This window comes from Schistocerca americana, chromosome 1, assembly GCF_021461395.2.
Source record: "Schistocerca americana isolate TAMUIC-IGC-003095 chromosome 1, iqSchAmer2.1, whole genome shotgun sequence".
Classification (NCBI taxonomy): domain Eukaryota; kingdom Metazoa; phylum Arthropoda; class Insecta; order Orthoptera; family Acrididae; genus Schistocerca; species Schistocerca americana.
The window spans coordinates 679,905,294-679,925,488 of record NC_060119.1 but is presented as its reverse complement, the minus strand read 5'-3'; positions in this window follow the sequence as shown (position 1 = coordinate 679,925,488).

The window sequence follows — 20,195 nt, the reverse complement described above, 5'->3', positions numbered from 1 at the left end:
CCCCAATAATAATTTTGATTTCAAAGTAATTTTTACAAAAGAACCTTTTAATTGAACCAACGATTTCCTTTCATTTCCTTTAAAGAAAAGTTTCAGTTAAATTTCAAAAAAAAAAAAAAATATTAATTGCAATGCATTTCCTCCAAGCAGTGGCCAACAACGAGAGCAGAAATTTGACATGCAGTTTCAATGAGGTAAGAAATTGATTCTGATTTTTTGCACAGGGCCAAAGACCGATATTTCGGTTTAATTGAGTTATCATTATCACTGAAGTTTCATTAGCATTGAATTGTTTTTCATCATTTTCGTGACAGCTTATACTTTGAGTCAGATTGCGATTCTCATTTTTTATTGTCATTAAATTTAATTGCTAGGGAGGTTACGCTTGGCTCCCATTTATTATATTTTTTATTTAAATATTTCTGTGGGGACGATATTACTTCGTGGCCCCATTATTATTTAACTTTGTCATACATAATTTCCGGTGGGGAGGTTACAAGGGGAACGTGACATTTTGCGTTGCAGGGCGCAACTAGCACCACGTTCTCACGAAGACCGCAGAGGATCATTGTGGTGTCATGAACCTCGCCAAAAAAGAGACTTCACAGCTTGACCTACTACTGGATGCCGGTGATGACTCACTCGTCTTCTGCAAGTTCCCCTTTAGTATGAACCATGGGTACCTCCGGGAGCTGCTCGAGGACCAGAGCTTCCATATACGCGCCACAGCGCGTATGAAGTTACCCAGGGGCAACTCCGACAAGCCACTGTTCATGGCGGTCCTCGATGACACTCTTGAGAACAGCAAAATCTTCCAACTGACCCACGTGGTGGTTGTTGGAGTTACCGCGGGAAAACTGCGCAAGAGACGAGGACAGCCACAATGCTTCAACTGCCAGGGCCTGGACCATGTGGTGAAGCTCTGCGTGGGAGACCATCTCAGTCAGGACTGCAAGATCCTGAAGACGATCACGCCAAAACGCTGCAACTGCAGCAAGAGGCATGTGGCGTCCTACCGAGGCTACATTGTCTTCCGGCGTGCAGCCTCAAAATAACGAAGGCAGCCGGCGCTTTCGGCACTGGTTCAACCAGAGAGGAGCCTCGCTTCCGCTGCTGCTGATGTGGCACCATCCAAATCAGCTGAGCAGCGCCCTGCCACCTCCACAGACGTCCAGGGGCGTGGCAGACAGTCGGAGCCTGCCGTGACTTCTATTAGGCTTCTTACCTAGTTGATAGGTAGCTTAAGCAGCCTACACTGCTGTTCTTACAGCTTCCTATGTGTTTTCTTCCATCTCTTCCTTGAATTGTCGTTTGGTGGCACTAGTGAGGTTTTCTTCTTCTTTTGCTGCTGGTGCATAGTCGCTACTCGCGCAGCAGGTCCGCCCAGCGTGTGGTCGGTCGCCAGTGGACTTGATTCCCAAGTCCTCTGACGAGTTGGTTGTCGGCTTCACTCGTTGCCGCGTAAAAACTTGCCGCTGCTTGCCCGAAGCGCTGTTTAAGCAGCGGTATTCCGGCAAGTTCGTGCAATTCCCTTGCGGGAAAATCGCGTGGTAGGTGCAGTGCGAGCCTGAGGGCTTTGTTCTGCACGGCCTGGAGCATCTTCACTGAAGTGTCGGCCGCGTTTCCCCAGACTGCGGCAGCGTACTCCAACACTGGCCTGATGAGCATTAGATAAGAGTGTTCTGCTGCAGTCTGGAGGTAGTCTCGACTCTGGGTTCAGCAGCAGGTACAGCAGGCGCATGCTGGACAGCGCCTTTGCTCGCACTTCCCGAATATGCGTCTTCCACGTCAGGTGCCTGTCGAGGGTAACGCCGAGGTATCGACCCCTACGTGACCATGGTATGGGGTCTCCCATTAACTGCACCGGCCTGACGTCCGCTGGCACCTTCTTCAGCGTGACAATCGCCAGGCTCTTGACTGCGTTGAATTTGAGCCGCCAACCGTTGGTGGCCCAAGCTCCAAGCTCGTCGCTGGCGAGCTGCAGGCGGAGACGCAGCAGTTGCGTGTTCATGCTCCTCGCGAACAGCGCGGTGTCGTCCGCGTAGAGTGCCAGGTGAACCCTCGGCGTTTTCGGGACGTCTGCGGTGTAGAGGCAGTAGAGTAGGGGGCCGAGGACGGACCCCTGTAGTACTACTGCTCTGATGGGGCGCGCGGTAGATTTCCCATTGTCGGCTCGCATGTTGAACTTGTACGGGAGGCCGTTGTGCCACATGCAGTCGAAGGCGCCAGCGACGTCCAGTAGTAGCGCCCCTAGGCACTCACGACGCTCCAGAGCCCCCATCGCCAGCTCCACGAGTCACAGCAGCTGTTGTTGTGTCGAATGTCCTCGGTGGAACCCGAACTGCTCGTCAGGAAGCAGGCCTTCTTCCCTGACGTGGCGGCGCAACCTTCTCACATAGAGGCGCTCAAACACCTTTGAGATGGAAGGCAGGAGGCTGATTGGCCCGTAGTTCTAGGCCAGCCTGTTGTGTTCCCCTGCTTTCGGAATGGCCACGACCTCAGCATGTTTCCATGCCCATGGGTAGCTGTAGCTCTTCAAGATGGCGTTAAAAATAGCCGCCAGGACGCGGACTGCGTCAGGTGGCAACCACCCGCCTTCCTGGTTGGCAGGAGGGCGAGCTGCTGTTGTACCTCTTCTTCGGCTATTTCTTCGATGTCGTCGTCGTCCGCTCTGGCGGCCAGGTAGGCAGGCAGCCACTCTTCCACCAGGCGGACGTGTTCTTCGTCGATGTCGTCTTCCAGCGGCGTGAATTTTGCCGCAAACGTGTCGGCTAATATGCTGGCTTTAGTGTCGGGTTTTGCGAAGACGTCACGTCCCACCAGCAGCAGCGGAATGCGTTGGCGACGTCGCAGGAACCTCTTGGTGGTTTTCCACGGGCTGCCATCATTGATCCTGAGCGTTTAAATCAGGCCCGCCCAGTCTCGGTTTGGGTGGTCTGCTACTGCGGCCGCAATGTGGCGGCGGCGTCGATTCAACTCTCGCTTCGCGGCGGGGTCACTTGTGACCTGCCAGTCACGAAAGAGCCTATTCTTTTGCTTGATGGCGTCCATGATGTCAGGAGGCAGCTGGCGGGAATAGTGCCATGGTTTCCTGGGGCCTTGAGGTGTGGCTGCAACTGCTGCATCCAGCGTGAGACGCGTGAATGCTGCGATGGCCGCGTCTGCTCCCATGACGTCCGGCTCAGGCGTGGCGGCGACTGTCTGTGCCAGGTGCACTCGGAAGTGCTCCCAGTCGATGTTGTGCAGTGGTATGCGGCTCTCCGGTGGTGCTACCCCATCTGTGTCCATATCGAATATCAGTGGCAAGTGATCTGACAACAGGCCACAGCGGGTAGACGCGATTGCGTTGTGGGCGGCCCCCTTGATGATGGCGACATCGAGGACGTCGGGGAGGCCGCATCGTGGGTATATGGTAGGGTCATAAGGCCCTACCACAATTGCATCGTGGTTCCTGGCCGCTCGGAGTAGCCTCCACGTAATATTTCTGGCTTATTCAGCCATCATATTAGGCTCCAGGAAGCTATTCCCAGGGCAGTGGAGATGCAAGAAGCATAGAGATGACGCAATGTGGGATGATGTATCGGTGACAGATGTTAGATTCGGTACCATTCCCGAGAGAAAGACCGCCTGCATGATGCTGCTGCTCTGTGATTGGCTGCTGTGTTCGGCGGTAGGGCGCCAAAACGTTAAACTTTAGTTGCTATTATTAATTAAACCTGTCATCCAAATTACTTCAGTTTTTTAAATAAACATCTCTCACCAGCCAGCTATCAGTCATTTCAAAACTATTAAAATCAAAGAATTGCTAAAACAAAAGACTGACGATATTACTGCCGATGCACTTCGGTGGCGTTCGGGTCACGCCTTGCTGGCTTGGCGCGCGAAGTGTCTCAGGCAGTCCGGCTCTCCAGTTCTGACCATTCCAGTAGGCAGACATGTTGTCTGTTATAGTAGTATTTGTTTCATGCAATTTTATTTACTACAGTTCCGACCGTCCCTAGGTACAGACATGATGTCTGTAATAGTAGTATTTGATTCATGTAATTTTATTCTCCAGTTCCGACGGTTCCAGTAGATAGACATGTTGTCTGTGGCAGGACGTATTTCATGTTGTTTTAGCCAGATATAATGACTGTGGAAAGATATGTTCAATACGTTGTGATCAAGAATAGTTTCTCATGTCTATATAAATAAAAACGCGAGTGGCATCCCAAATGAGTTATAGTTTATTCATAGCAGCAGTTCCTTGCGAAGTTAATTTCAGCCTCAAGAAAAAGAATCCACGACCTGCATGCTGTTTTTTGCACTGGGGACATCATCATGAAGACAGCGGGTTCGTGTAGTGTACAAGAACTTATGTATTCCACACAGGGTAGTGGAAACAACTAGGCACCTCACGTGTACTGCATGCACATTACAAATGTGCTCAATGACACGTCATCTGCAGAAGGATGAAAGTATTAACACTATCTCACTTTTATTCCTTTTTTCTTGCCATAACCATCCACTGTTGTTCGTTACTCGAGAGTTCCATTCCGAGTGTTTGGCGTCGCCGATGAAGAGGTTGCTGCGCATTGCCAGCAGCGCCTCGAAGTCTGCTGGTTGTAGTGTCCCGCTCGGTGGCTGGTATACTGAGATGAAGGTAATCTTCCCCGCCGACGTACTGACAACGACGCCAGCTCTGGAAGTTGTACAAGGTGGTGGCGCAACGATGTTTTTACGTACACCGCCTTTCCACCTCCCGCCGTTTCTCTGTCTGAGCGGTAGCAGTGGTAATTTGCTGCCCACAGGTTGAAACCGGGTTTCAGTGAGTTTCCGTGACGAGGCAAACGTCCACTGCCTCGTCGCACAGATACTGCCGGAACTCACCTTCTCGGGTGCGAATGCTGTTAACGTTACAAACACAGGCTGTGAGCCCCAGTATTGGCGTATAGCCATGTCTGGCCGTTGGGGTTGCTGTTGTGGTGTTGGCCTGGGTGGCCGCTTGCATTGCAGCCACAATAAGCGGCAGAATCAGCATAACGAGCTGTTTAAACTCATTTAGAATCGCCTTGAGTTCTGTTGCTTCGGTTGTTGCTGAATTTTAACTAGTAAGAATTACGAGAATACAGTCAGTAGGCTGAGAGTTCTTTCTATTGCAGATGCTAGGGAGACGTGCACCGTGGGTGACCACCCTTATTGGAAATATGTTGATATCCTGCTTCATGGAAAAAGGAATGTCGTTCCAGGATGTACAAATGCAACAGTTCCAATGTGCACCAGGGATATATTACAGTAACTTTTGGTTAGTCAGTCTATATAACTTGGAGGATTGTTAGCTATTTCAGCCTAAGAGAACTACATGAGAGGTTTGCACAAATGCAACAAATGGCCACAGAGATGTAATGTATTGGATTAGACATTGGATCAGGTCAAGGTAAGCACAAGTGAGTGCAATAATGCTCAGCAAACTATAATGTGGCATGTAGAGAAAATTATGGAAGTAAAAGAATTAACTGGGCAGTTGAGCATGCTTGAGCAAACAACGACAAAACAAGGCATACTGAACTTTATTGCCACGACTAGCAAAATATTGTTTGGTACATTAGACAAAGATGATGCCAGCCGGTGTGGCCGTGCGGTTAAAGGCGCTTCAGTCTGGAACCGCGTGACCGCTACGGTCTCAGGTTCAAATCCTGCCTCGGGCATGGATGTGTGTGATGTCCTTAGGTTAGTTGGGTTTAATTAGTTCTAAGTTCTAGGCGACTGATGACCTCAGAAGTTAAGTCGCATAGTGCTCAGAGCCATTTGACAAAGATGATGCGTCTTTCTTTAAGGTAAAAATAGATGTGTTAGAAGAGCAACAGATGGAACTGTTGTAACTGTCTAAAGAGCAAGTCACTATAGTAAGAGTGTCTCTAATGGGGAGGTTAATCAAATGATAAATGCCTTGACCAAGAATAAGCAGATTATTGCCAAAAGGTTTAGAAAACTGAACATTCATGTGGAGGAATACAAAAACAGTATGAGTAAGAAGTTGCAACATTCCACAATTCTAATAATCATAATGGAGCAATTAGTGTAACTCACGACCATGTTCAGTGAATTAGAACACATACTGCTGATTTCTGTTATAGGGAATGCGCAGAAGGGTCTATTGGAAAAAACACACTTGATCAATCCCCCACAGGTTTTTAAGCATCTTGTGCTCATTAAGAAGGAACTGAAAAATACATTTAGACAATTTTTTAGCAGGTACTACGTTAAGCTACATGTTAAAGAGACCCTAGTAATACATATAATCTATATAAAGTTTGGACCCTAGCAGCTGAATTTGATAAGTCAAAGCCATTACCCATTTTCTGATCATATACGAAGCAAAGCGACAGTATGTGCAAATGTCCAGTCCCCAACTACTATGTAAAATGGTCACCCTGACACATCAAATATCTAAACAGAATTTCATATTAATGTCCACATAAGATCACAAACAATGCAAAGCTCACATAATGCAACCTTTACGAGAAATTCCCCAAATTTTCAACAGTAAGTACATAGTGTTGAATGAAAGTATCTGGACGCAGATACAAAACAACCAATGGTTGCATGTCGCTCCAAAGAACGAAGTGTTGTTATACTGTGTAACTACATACCTCCCACCGAATTCATTATTGGAGGCTAACATTTCTCGCGTAAATGTAAGGGATATGGTGCACAGATTATGTTGCAGTCTGACCATATGGTACACACCACTACAAAAAAAATTAAAAAAAAATCATAGTTGCTTAGCTAAATATAGGCGTTGTCTAACAGAAGAAGAGAAACAATAAGTGTCCCAGATCCCCCTACTTTTAACATTAGAGCATGTAATTATACGTTTAGATGACCCCTAGGTCACTGGACATAAAACAGAAGAATTACAAAATTAAATAGACTACCAACAATGTACGACCTGCAGAGGATGGTCAATGAGTACTACACGTAAGGGTTCGCTGGTTCAGCAATACTTTGTTTTGTAACTGTGACCTTTTGTTTATGCACTTACTGTAAATGCAAATTGATTTGTGAAGTAGGAGACAGGTGTTAAGCTAGAATATGTGTAACTAATACATTAGTGACTAGCAACACTCGTAAGGACTAGTAGGGTTTACGAGCTCTCCACAATCTGACCAATAAAGTGAGACGAAGGAGTTATTCAAGTACAATGCTAAAGTAGTACGACATACTCCCATTCGTGACAAAGTGATGTGGAAAGAATGAAGTCAGGCACCATGATCTACCAGAAAGATGGTAGTTGTAGTAGTTGACATGCTTACATTAGAGTCGCCCAAGTTACATGCTGATGAAAGATAGAATGAAAAGAGGATTGTAGACAATGCGTGCTATATGGTGTGCAATAATGAAAATTGTAATTATTCTGTAGTATGCCGATGATTCCATCAATGCAAGTTTTGTGCTATGAGGGAAGGTGGCTTATATCGAAAATATTGTATTATGTGAGATGCACTGAGAAAAATTGTAGCTCTGCTGTATATTGATGATTCCATTAATGTGAGTTCTGTACTATGCAAAATTGAAACCTATGCTCAAAACAATGTGTGCTCATGTATTATATGGAATATGATTGATTACTGAGCCTACTCCTGTAAATTGATATGTGAAAAAAATTTATTATACTGAAACCGCCTTCCTAGTAGCATGTTGAACCTGTTTTAATAAATGTAAATATGTCTGTTTGGCAATAAAGATAAGAAAAAGTCCAGTGGCGCACATGGCTAGGAAACAAAAATTTTATAACTCCGGACGTCTGAGTTTACAAAATTTTCCCTGGGGGAAAGGGAGGTGTCATGAAAGTCAAAATATTCTTACCAGTTCCTTAATACAGCTCAGAGAGCAATTCTGAGCCAGAGACAAGATGCTGGATGTTTCAGTACTGGAAGCAGCGAACCAGTATTTGAACCCTATGATGGACACTAGCGCTGCTGCCCTCATGACCAGTAATAGTGGCATATGTGACCAGCTCCCTGTAGCTTACATGGTAGCAATGAGAGAATATTCCAGAAGAACCAAATATGCTGGGCATCTCATACTAAACATGTGGCCAGCCACTTCCGCTACATCACTGGGTACACGGAAGGGGGCTCCTCGAAGATCGCAACAAAGGGATAAATACAACAAGACTATGGAAAATTGTACTGAAATGCAGGAGGATCTGCAATGAATTGACGCATGGTGCAGGGAATGGCAATTGAATCTCACTGTAGACAAGTGTAATGTGCTGCGAATACATTGAAAGAAAGATCCTTTATCATTTAGCTACAATATAGCAGGTCAGCAACTGGAAGCAGTTAATTCCATAAATTATCTGGGAGTACGCATTAGGAGTTATTTAAAATGGAACGTTCATATAAAGTTGATCATCGGTAAAGCAAATGCCAGACTGAGATTCACTGGAAGAATCCTAAGGAAATGCAATCCGAAAACAAAGGAAGTAGGTTACAGTACACTTGTTCGCCCACTGCTTGAATATTGCTCACCAGTGTGGGATCCGTACCAGATAGGGTTGATAAAAGAGATAGAGAAGATCCGACGGAGAGCAGCACGCTTCGTTACAGGATCATTTAGTAATCTCAAAAGCGTTACGGAGTTGATAGATAAACTCCATGGAAGACTCTGCAGGAGAGACACTCAGTAGCTCAGTACAGGCTTTTGTTGATGTTTCGAGAACATACCTTCACCGAGGAGTCAAGCAGTATATTGCTCCCTCCTACATATATCTCACGAAGAGACCATGAGGATAAAATCAGAGAGATTAGAGCCCACACCGAGGCATACCGACAGTCTTTCTTTCCACGAACAATACAAGACTGAAATAGAAGGGAGAACAGATAGAGGTACTCAAAGTACCCTCCACGACACACTGTCAGGTGGCTTGCGGAGTATGGATGTAGATGAAGATTTAGATGTAGATGTAGACATGTCATCATCAGCGATTAGGTATACCCTGGGCAACGCTGGGAGTACTTTCAGTGGCAAATCCTTCCACCATCAGAACATTACACCAGATTATAAATCGAAAAGGCTTTTTCCAAAGCCAGCTGTTACAATAATCTCCATAAATGTAGAAGGAAAATCAGTAGAGAAAGGATTATTACTATCCAGTATGTGTAAGACAAAGAACTGTGATGTCCTGCTCATCCAGGAAACTCACAGAGGTCCGAATGACAGAAGGCCGAGGATACATGGAATGAGATTAATCACTGAGACCCAGTGAACAGTATGGCAGTGCAATATTTGCTAAACCAGGCCTCAACATCTCATCCTCAGACTTAACTGTAGATAATGACACAGAAATATTGACTGTAGCAACAGAGACTTATACGGTAACATCAGTGTTCAAAATGGTTCAAATGGCTCTGAGCACTATGGGTCTTAACTTCTAAGGTCATCAGTCCTCTAGAACTTAGAACTACTTAAACCTAACTAACTGAAGGACATCACACACATCCATGCCCGAGGCAGGATTCGAACCTGCTCAGCCACCCCGGCCGGCAACATCACTGTACAAACCACCAAACAATGTATTCCGTTTCAAAGAATCTGATAATTTCAATTTACAACCAGTGAAGTTGGTCATGCGAGATTTTAACTGCCACAGTGTATCATGGGGCTACAGAGAAACAGACCAAAGTGGAGAAGACCTTGAAAACTGGGTAGAAAGCACGAGCCTGAAGTTAATACACGAGCCAAAGCTACCATACTCCTACAGGAGTGGAAGGTGGGGCCATGGATGTAACCCAGATAATATCTTTGCAAGTGAATATGTTGCCCACCAAGTGAAGAAAGAAATGGGAGACCCAATTCCAAGGACACAACACCGAGCAATTATTTGCACTATAGAAGCAGGCATCAAACCCAGCTACACCCCCCTCAAGAGAACATTTAACTTTAAATGAGCACAATGGGATAAATTTACTGAAGAACTTGATTCCAAAATCTTTGAACTAGATCCTTCTCCAGAGAAATATGACAGCTTTATAAAGCTGGTGAAAGCTGTCTCTTGTAGGTATATACCCCACAGATGAAGAACAACTTACATACCAGGACTAGACAAAAATACAAAAACACTTATGAATAAATATAAACACATTTATTAAGATGACCCATTTGCTGAAGAAACAATACAGGTTGGTGAAGAACTTATACTAGCCATATCAGCTAGAAGGAAAGAAAAATGGTGCAATCTTATGACACAGCTCGATATGAAACAATATAGTAGAAACGCATGGCAACTGCTGAAGAACCTCGGAAATGACCCAACAGCTATTCCCTCGGCCATCTCTGATAAAACACCTAACCAGATAGCACATCAGTTACTGCTGAATGGCAAAGTTAATAAAAAATCGGTAACTCCAAAGAGCCAGAGAATTACTGAAGAGAATAACTATACTGATACACCATTCTCACTGGACGAATTAGAAACCACAATATGCTCAATGAAGAACAATAAAGCTGCGGGGTTAATTGACTTGAGGACGGAACAGATAAAAATGTTTGGACCAGCAACCAAGAAGTGGATTCTAGATATGGTGAACACCTGTGTCTCAAAATTGCAAATACCAAAGATCTGGAGAAAAACCAAAGTTGTGGTCCTACTGAAACCGGGCAAACAGCCAACAGATGCCAAAAATATCTGACTCATATCACTCTTATGTCATCTATACAAAGGTTTAGAGAGAATGATCCTCAATAAAATCTCAGACCAAGTCGATCAAACACTGATCAAATAACAATCTGGGTTCTGCCCTGGGAGGTCATGTTGTGGACAGATCTTGAACCTGAAACAACACATAGAGGATGGATATGAACACGGGCAGATCACCGGTGTCACTTTTGTGGATCTTACTGCTGCATATGACACCATTAATCACAGGAAAATGTTAACAAAGATCTATGCCATCATGAAAGACTTCCACCTAACACAGTTTATACAATGCCTGCTACAAAACAGACATTTCTTTGTTACTCTACAAAACAAGAGGAGCCAGTGGAGGGCACAGAGAAATGGTATCCCCCTAGGAGTGTGCTAGCCCCACTGCTGTTTAATATTTACACTAATGACCAGCCAGTTAATCTTGTCACAAGATCTTTCATTTATGCAGATGACACAACACTTGCTACGCAAGGTAGAACTTTTGAGGAGGTGGAAGAAAAACTCACAATAAGTCTTGAGGCATTATCTAACTACTACAATAACAACTACCTGAAGCCAAACCGCTCCAAAACACAAGTGTGTGCATTCCACTTACGGAACAGAGAAGTACGGAGGAACTGAAAATAACCTGGAGAGGTCAACAGCTGACCCACTGTGACACCACAAAGTACCTCAGAGTGAAGTTGGACTGGTCCTTCACCTTCAAGGACCACTGTACAGATACAAAAATGAAAGTCAGTGCGAGGAACAACATTATTAGGAAATTGACCTGTAACAATTGGGGAGCACACCCACAGGTCCTCTGCACATCTGACCTCGCTTTGTGCTTCTCCGCTGCTGAATATGCAGCACCTGTATGGCAGAACTCCTGCCATGCCAAACAGGTAAATATTGCCCTAAATTAATCAGGACGAATTGTAACCGGCTTCTTGCGGGCAACCCCTGTTGACAAAATCTACCACCTCATGGGTGTAGCACCTCCAGACATCAGAAGGAGAGCAGCAACTGAAGTGGAAAGAAAGAAGCAGAAGATGGATCAGACACACCCCCTGTTTGGATGCGAACATCAAACACCAAGACTCATGTCAAGAAAAAGTTTTCTCCGGACAACGCAACCAATCTGGATATCACCTGCAGACCACAGGATACAACTCTGGCATAGCTCATCATCAGAGAAATATTGGGTCAACCCCAAGGACGAACTTGCTACAGGTCATCTCCCACACGACATGGAAGGTACTCACTATACTGAGAACTGGAGTATCTCGGTGTAAGGAGAACATGAAGAAATAGGAGATACATCTCAGGGGACGAACTATGTTGGTGTGGTGAACCTGAAGATCATCAGCATCTATACAATTGCAGGAATCTGTCGGAACCTGTGTCCATGGGTGATCTGATTATCGCCAATGATAAGGCAGTCTGTGCAGCAGAATTCTGGGCAGCACACGGAATATAAATATGCATATATTCTCTGTAATACTTGTAATATATATGTATGATAAATCATATTTAATATGTTATGTTCTGGACACGTATAAATAAAATAATCACTAAACCGACCAGAAAGGGCCAAGGGCAAACAGATGTAGTATAAATAGGGACCCTCTTACCCTAATGAAGATGGGTGCAGTGCTGGCAGGGAGCCAATGACACCGTGTCCACGGCCCTCATCTGTAGGTTCCAAACTTAGTAGTTTTCACAGCCTTGGCCAATGTAGACTCAGAGAATGGAGAATCAGTTATTTACCTACGGTAACTTGTAAATAGGAAAAAGTGCCAGAGGTACTTCTGTGAACTGCATTCACTTCAGTACTGAGATAATTCCACTCAGTTTCCTAAGTAATCCTACTGAGTTCTGTACTGTGCACCACTCAAAGTTTCTTTTCAGCCACAGTCAAGGAATTAGCAGGCAGTCCATCTGCAGCTAACCTTATTGAATTAATCGAACAAGGTAAGGTCCTTTGTTAAGCATTGATCTGTCCTCCTTTCTCCCTCCCAGGACATGGCACTGCATCAAACCAACTCAAAAAATAAATAAATATCTCCCCCATGCTGTTGCATAATAATAAGTGGGTTTCTTCTTACTTACCTCAATATAAGTTGTTTAGCCAAGCTATAGTAAAAATTCTTTCATTGATATTTTATTTAACTCTGTTTCAGTTTCTTAGTTTTCACTACCATTTGTCTGCCTCATGCTCAAATGACAGCGTGCAGGGGGACGAAATAGTGACGTCGCAAAGTAATTTCCCACTTCTTCTGTCTGTATTCTTCATTCAGTTGCCTTCTTACTTGCACATCTCTTTATCAGAGGTTAAGACCAAAAATATTGCAGGACATAAGGACGTGCTGTGACACAGTTCCAGCCTATGCAGTTTACAAGTTGATGCTTGGAAGGCAGAGGATGGGGGATAGAAAGATCCAGATGGTGGAGGTAGTGAAACAGCCACTGACATACACTATTGTGTATCACATCCAGTGAGGGTCAACCTAATCCTTCGCAAAAGTTGTCATGCCCAATCATGAAGAAGTTGCAGCAGATATATCACATGACTTATCTTCAACTAAGCCCTGGCCCTCAACTATTTCAGTTACTTTCCAATCCTTTCCAGTAATCTTAATGCTCCTCACAACTTCACTATTGCAGCCTCCTTTCAATTTTTTTCATGAGTACACAAGTCTATTACTCTTTATCCACATGGTTCTTTCAACAGGATCCCCCTCCTCCTCCATGCTCCATACTCCTATTTCATCAACAACAATATAGCCTCTTCCTACATCACAGTGAGCTTTCTATGATGATGTATTCAGATCCCCCTTGCTATGCTATCCCTCCTTCTCTATCATTTCCTCTTCCACATGTATATTGTCAAGAATAACAACAGAACTTCATAAGCATAGTTCTTATGTTCTAGTTGGAACTACAGTAGTAATGTGAAGTACTGTTACATAGTACTGAGTTGCAGAAGACATATGTACAACTTTTTATCAATAGTTACAATGTGTCAGCATAATCTGTTTTTAATGTCAAGATTACATTTGTCAGTCATGCCACAATGACATTTTTGTATCAGGTTGTAATGTTTGTCACAAGTTGTCTACATCTGCATGCATACTCTGCAAAATCACTAAAGTAAATGGCAGAGGTATTTAGCAATGTACCACATTTTTGGGTTTTTCAGTGACCCATGTGGTATTTTTGGTCATTGTGGTTGTTAACTACACAAAAATGCTGAGAGGATGAGCTTTTTTCCATGCCAGGTGATCTTGTGATTGAAACAAATTGTAAAATAAACTATTCATCAAAGCGACTGCCAGTCTATCAATACAACTTCCAATAATAGCAATAATAATAATGTTTAGTTCACTGGCCTGGTGCAAGTCCTTCAATTAGACTCCACTTAGATGATTTGCTTGGCCCTAACCTACACCAGTTATCTAACTGACAAAAGGGGACGTTCAGTATAGTGTCGTATCCGAACTAGGTGTCATTTCTAGCAACTCCTCACATCAGTGAGCCTTGAAAGCAAGCTTTAAAATGCAGATTGAAAAATTCAAGCTCCGACTGGGATTTAATCCTATGACCTCTTGGTTTCCAGTCAAATGATTTACCAGGCTCGACTCTTACCTAGATAGTTCATCTACATCTACATCTACATGTTTTAATGCCCAACTAGAGTTACAGAGAACTGTCGAAGTCTGATTGACAACATATTTATAGATAAGTCAAGAGTCAACAATATCAGTGTATGTCCAATTCTTGGCCTTTCTGATCATGGTGGCCAATCCTTTCTCTCACTGACATCAATCTGAGCAACAGTTCTGAAATTCTTGGGAATCCTTTAGGATAATAAATGATGAAACCCTCCAAAATTTCAACACCAGCCTGCAAGAGATAGACTGGAGTCCAGTTTTCAATGAAACAGATGTGAACAAAAAGTATAATACCTTTCTGAATGAATTTATGTCTATCTTTGAAGCCACATTTACCAAAAAATAATTAAAAACAGTCTTGTAAGCACTGTCAATAAGTCATGGACCACTGCAGGAATAAAAACATCCTTCAGAACAAAGAGGATGCTATATTATTCCCTCAGAACTTGTAATGATCCAAAGAAATGTCAGCACTACAAACTTTACTGCAGCATCCTAAAGAAGGTAACAAATAAGTCAAAAAATATGTGCAATAAGTCTGAAATTGATAAGTCTGACAAAAAAAACAAAAACAATTTGGAATGTGATAAAGTGGGGAAAAAAAGAAAAAACGGGGACAGGACACCCGTTGAAATTAAACAAGGTACCAATATTGTAAAGAAACCTGAAATGGTTGCAGAAATCTTCAACAGGCACTTTTTGTCAGCAGCAGAGAAGACAGGCTGTAAAGGTTCTGTGGATGAGTCATTGGCTCTTTTACAGAAAGTTATCAGTAATAGACCCCCACAATTACCCTTACGTCATGTTACAGTAAAAGAGATTGAAAGAATTATTACCTCATTAAAAAATAAAAAGTCTGTTGCTGTGGACAATATTTCCTGTAAAATAGTGTAATATTGCTATAAATATCTAAGTCCAGTCTTATGCAACATATTCAATACATCTCTGCAATAAGTAATAGTGCCAGACAGGCTAAAACTAGCTGAAGTGGTACCTCTCTTTAAAATAGGTGAGAAAAACAATGTTACAAACTATTGCCCAATCTCCCTCTTAACCATCTTTTCAAAAATTCTTGAAAAACTCATGCACAGGTTGATTGTCAATCATCGCAGCTTCCACAATATCCTAAACAAAAGTCAGTTTGGTTTCCGTGCAGGTCTTTACAGAACAAGCAATATTCTCTTTCACCAACCAAGTTCTGGAAGCCATGAACAAAAAATGTCTACAGTAGGTATTTTTTGTGACCTCTCAAAAGCCTTTGATTGTGTAAACCATCTAATACTTTTGAGGGGTTGGGTTGGGTTCTTTGGGGAAGGAGACCAGACCGCGTGGTCATCGGTCTCATCGGATTAGGGAAGGAAGTCGGCCGTGCCCTTCCGAAGGAACCATCCCGGCATTTGCCTGAAGCGATTTAGGAAAATCACGGAAAAGCTAAATCAGGATGGCCGGACGCGGGATTGAACCGTCGTCCTCCCGAATGCGAGTCCAGTGTCTAACCACTGCGCCACCTCGCTCGGTAATCCTTTTGAAAAAGGCAGAATATTATGGTTTGGGTGGTACTGTTGGTTCCTGGCTCCAATCATACCTAAAGGACCGAAAGCAGACTGTAATGCTGAATGGCTCATCCAGAGAACCTGCCTCATCTGAGTGGGACTCAGTAAGTTGTGGTGTGCCACAAGGCTCTGTTTTGGATCCACTGCTATTTCAAATCTTCATTAATGATCTCCCACTTTGTTCTGATACAAACAGTAAATTTATTCTTTTTGCACATGATACTACAATTCTAACTGACGATCTTACAAACAACAATCTTGAACAAACTAAGACTAAAGTTTTCAATAATATTGTAAACTGGTTTTCTTCAAATGGTCTCTCACTCAATACAGATAAAACCCTTTATATGAGATTCCATACTCCACAAAGAAATCTGGAAGACATTAACATTAAAAAGTACAGAGATCAAGAAATACAAAAAGCTGAGGTTACAAAATTCCTGGGTGCTTATGTAGATAGCAAATGTAACTGGTCAGCACACATTCATCACCTTTATAAAACACTTAGCTCAGCAATATTTGCACTACGGGTTATTGCTTCAGTGGCTGAAGTAGACACCATTAAGGCTTCGTACGTCGGCTATTTTCATTCATTAATATCATATGCTATTATATTCTGGGGGGGAACAAACGTGTCGCAAAGAGCATTTTCACTGGGGGGGGGGGGGGGGGGGAGGGGGGGGGGGGAACCATTAGAATAATGAGTGGTGTCCATCACAGGCACTCTTGCAGGTGCTTATTTCGAAAGATGGGGGATCCTTACCACCTCCTCACAATGTATCTTTTCCTTGTTGACCTTTTCTTGTAGAAGCCCTTCTATCTACAAAGATAACAGCCAATTTCATGACTATAACACAAGAGCCAATAACAAGCTGCATACTGAACTGAAAAGCCTCACTATGGTTCAAAAAGGAGCTTATTACTCCAGCATTTAGCTGCTTAATGCTCTCCCACTACACATCAAATGCCTTCACAAAAGATTGCCAGCATTCAAACAAACTCTCAAGGAGTACCTGATAGAGAAATCTTTTTATACAGTTGACGAATATGTGAAAGAAAACGTATATAATCACTAAGTTTGTAAGTGTTGCAAACTTAGTATAATTAATTTTATTTTGAGTACTATCATAGGCGTATGACAATTATTTATTAGTATTCCTGTATTTCCTTTGTAATATTTATTTTATCTCGACTCCTGCATATATTACATATCCTTAACATGTGAAACAAAAATGTTCTGTTAACTGAATGTGCTGTTGTTTAGCTGATATCTTATTTACAATGCATCTTTTATTTATGGAAGATATATTTCAACTGTGTACAATCTGACGCATTCCATTTCAGAAATATATTACTCACCCTTCATGTGAAACACAATTTTCTGTTAATTGATTGTGCTATTGTTTAGTTGATTTTTATTTACATTGTATCTTTGTATTGTACTTATACAAGTTACATTTGAACTATGTAGAATCTGACATGTTCTATATCTTTGCGATTCACTCGCTACCAGGATCTACGGAACATGAAATGAAATAAAAAATAAATAAAAAAGAGTTTGTGAATATCAAAATGTGTGAAATAAATTATCATATCTTTTGATTCCATTGATTTAGAGGCTTAAACTATTTACACTGCAAAGAGACTGAAGACCTTACTATTTGACATAAACTCAAATGAAGCTGATTCAGGTGACAGTAGTAGTGTCCCAGTCATTTGAGTTAATCTATGCCTCTCATTTCACAGGATCGATCAAATAAGCAGCTGCATCACGTAACTCACTACTATAACTTTCTAAGTTACTTTCAATGGAGGTGTTGCAATTTTCTTCCACAATGCCATGGACTGCATGAAGCACTTTCAGTGATTTCAAGAAACTAAGGATGTCTGAACCTTCTTGCATAACCTATTACAAGACACTCAACTGATAATATTTCATAGCTGTGAGCATACGTTGGTTATGCGAGTGCAGTAACAAGATGTAATACATCTCATAAAAGTCATTTGTCATCCGAAACAAGCACATCTGCTGAATGGTAATGTGGTGTAACTGCACAGACACATCCAGAATCACAGACTGCATTGGGACACAAGCACAGACTACTACTGGACAACATACAGCACAACAGCCGCAGCCATTTCCACATGTGCATGGCTTGAGAAGTTGACCAACCTCCAGGAAGATTCCGTGGCTTGACCCACCGTTGCTCAACAGACAGGCAGACCGCAGCCAAGGATCTTCTTCCAGACATCTCTGTGTGATGCATAAATGCAGCCCCTTCCACAAAGTCAGAACTGGACAGCTGTATTTAAACCCCATCTCTATTGACCTTGATGTCGACAGTATGCTAAACCCTAATTTTCCTTCCGAATAAGCAGCTCGCACCCCAGCTGCAGGGGAAGTGCCACTGGCCACTGGCCACTTGCCTGTCATGCTGGGTTGAAACAGTAAAGGACGATGCCAAACCACTCTAGAGATGAGGGTGACCCTGAAAGATTGTTTAAGTTCACTGGATTAATAAAGAACTATTTATAGATCAAATTCTTGTCAGGTCTTCAGCCGGATCAAGCTATCATCTGCACACAATATTTCCGTGGTCCACCTGGCCGCCATCATCAGGTGAGAAAAGCTAAGCCACTCTCGCCAGTTATCGATGAGAGCAGCTTAGCTTTTCTCACCTGATGATGGTGGCCAGGTGGACCGCAGAAATATTGTGTGCTGGTAACAGTTTGATCCGGCTGAAGCTCCGACAAGAATTTGATCCATTAATGAGCCGGGGAAGTATACATAGCCACATCAAGAACTGTTTATATTTGTAGAGTACTTGTCTACAGCTTCCCCCACGCCAGTGGGTGTCAAAGTACATCCTGACAAATGCGGAGATGGCTCCCGCCAACCAATAGCTGCCATACGCCCCCCTTCCCCCCCAAACTGTTAAAGTGTGTTGTACAGTAAAATAGCAGCAGGGGCAAACACAGAATGGAATTAGTCTCTGAAGATAGTACTATTCGTCCATGCTCCTAGTGCTTGGTTCTTGTTTCTTAGAATGTGCATAGTATTTTCGATTTTCCAGTAACTGGCTTCACACGCAGAATTTGCATAGAAAAGAACAGTAAGTCTGTACTACACTTATATTTGGTGGCTTGCACTTCAGTCTGAGTGAATGAAGTTCACATAGGCATTTCCTTCCAATACACGGAGCATTTTACATCTGTTCTGGGAGAAAATGATTCTATTGGTTATAACTGAAGAATTTATCATAAAAAGAACCATGTGTGTCTGTTAGCATTAAGTTTTTCCCCTGAACAGCTATTTCTTGAATCCTGTAGCAATGCTTAAAATGAGAAATTTATAAGATAATGGAAGGGCAACACTTACCTATAGAGGTTTGGTGTATGGAGGGAGCACAGAAAGACATAACATGTTTAAATTGAGTTGGTCATCCTGATGCAGCATTAAATTTTCCTTCAGTCTTCAATTCCATGATAATCTCCTGCTTTCTCTGTTAAGATCAGATCTTATACGAAAACTACTGCTGCTTTATTCTGCTGGAGCCGAAAGTGCAGTGCTTCCCATAAGTTTCATGTAAAGTGAAGCTTTAGGCACATCCTGTGACAGTCTGTTTTGGCTATTAGCTTTGGTTGCAAGAATTTAACAACTTTTCTTTATTTTTCTTACAGTCTCTCACTGTTCGTATGCCTACCCCACAATCCTGAGAAATTTTTATTGCAGTTTTGCCGCTTTGTTGTTTAACTCTAACTTCTAATTCATTTTAGATTCTAAGAACAATACATTTGTGTTTATCTGTTAACTTCCACACTTTCTCTAATTTCAGCAACAACATGAAGTGTGATACAGGTTAACACTCATTCCCAATAATCCATTTTAGAAGCTGCAATATTATTGAGATTTATTGGCAGGCAGAAAAGAATGATCAACTAAGCATTCCTCTTGGCAATGTTCAATGGTATGCTTTCACTACGTATCAACACAGAGCAAGAATTCTAATTCTGAAGGGAACTGTCTGAGAGAGAGAGAGAGAGAGAGAGAGAGAGAGAGAGAGAGAGAGAGAGAGAGAGAGAGACCTCCTAGGAGAAAGGGAGGCAACAACATAGACAGGAAATTGGCTGCAGACATGTTATGAGGGCTGAGCACCCACATTTACCTGGTGGTGAAATGAAAACATGAAAAATATTTCTGAGCTGCCTGATGGCGGAATGGGGGGACTGCATTGTCTTCCATGGTAAAAAATGAGTCAGATGCACAATACTGTACTCTAAACAAAAATATTCATT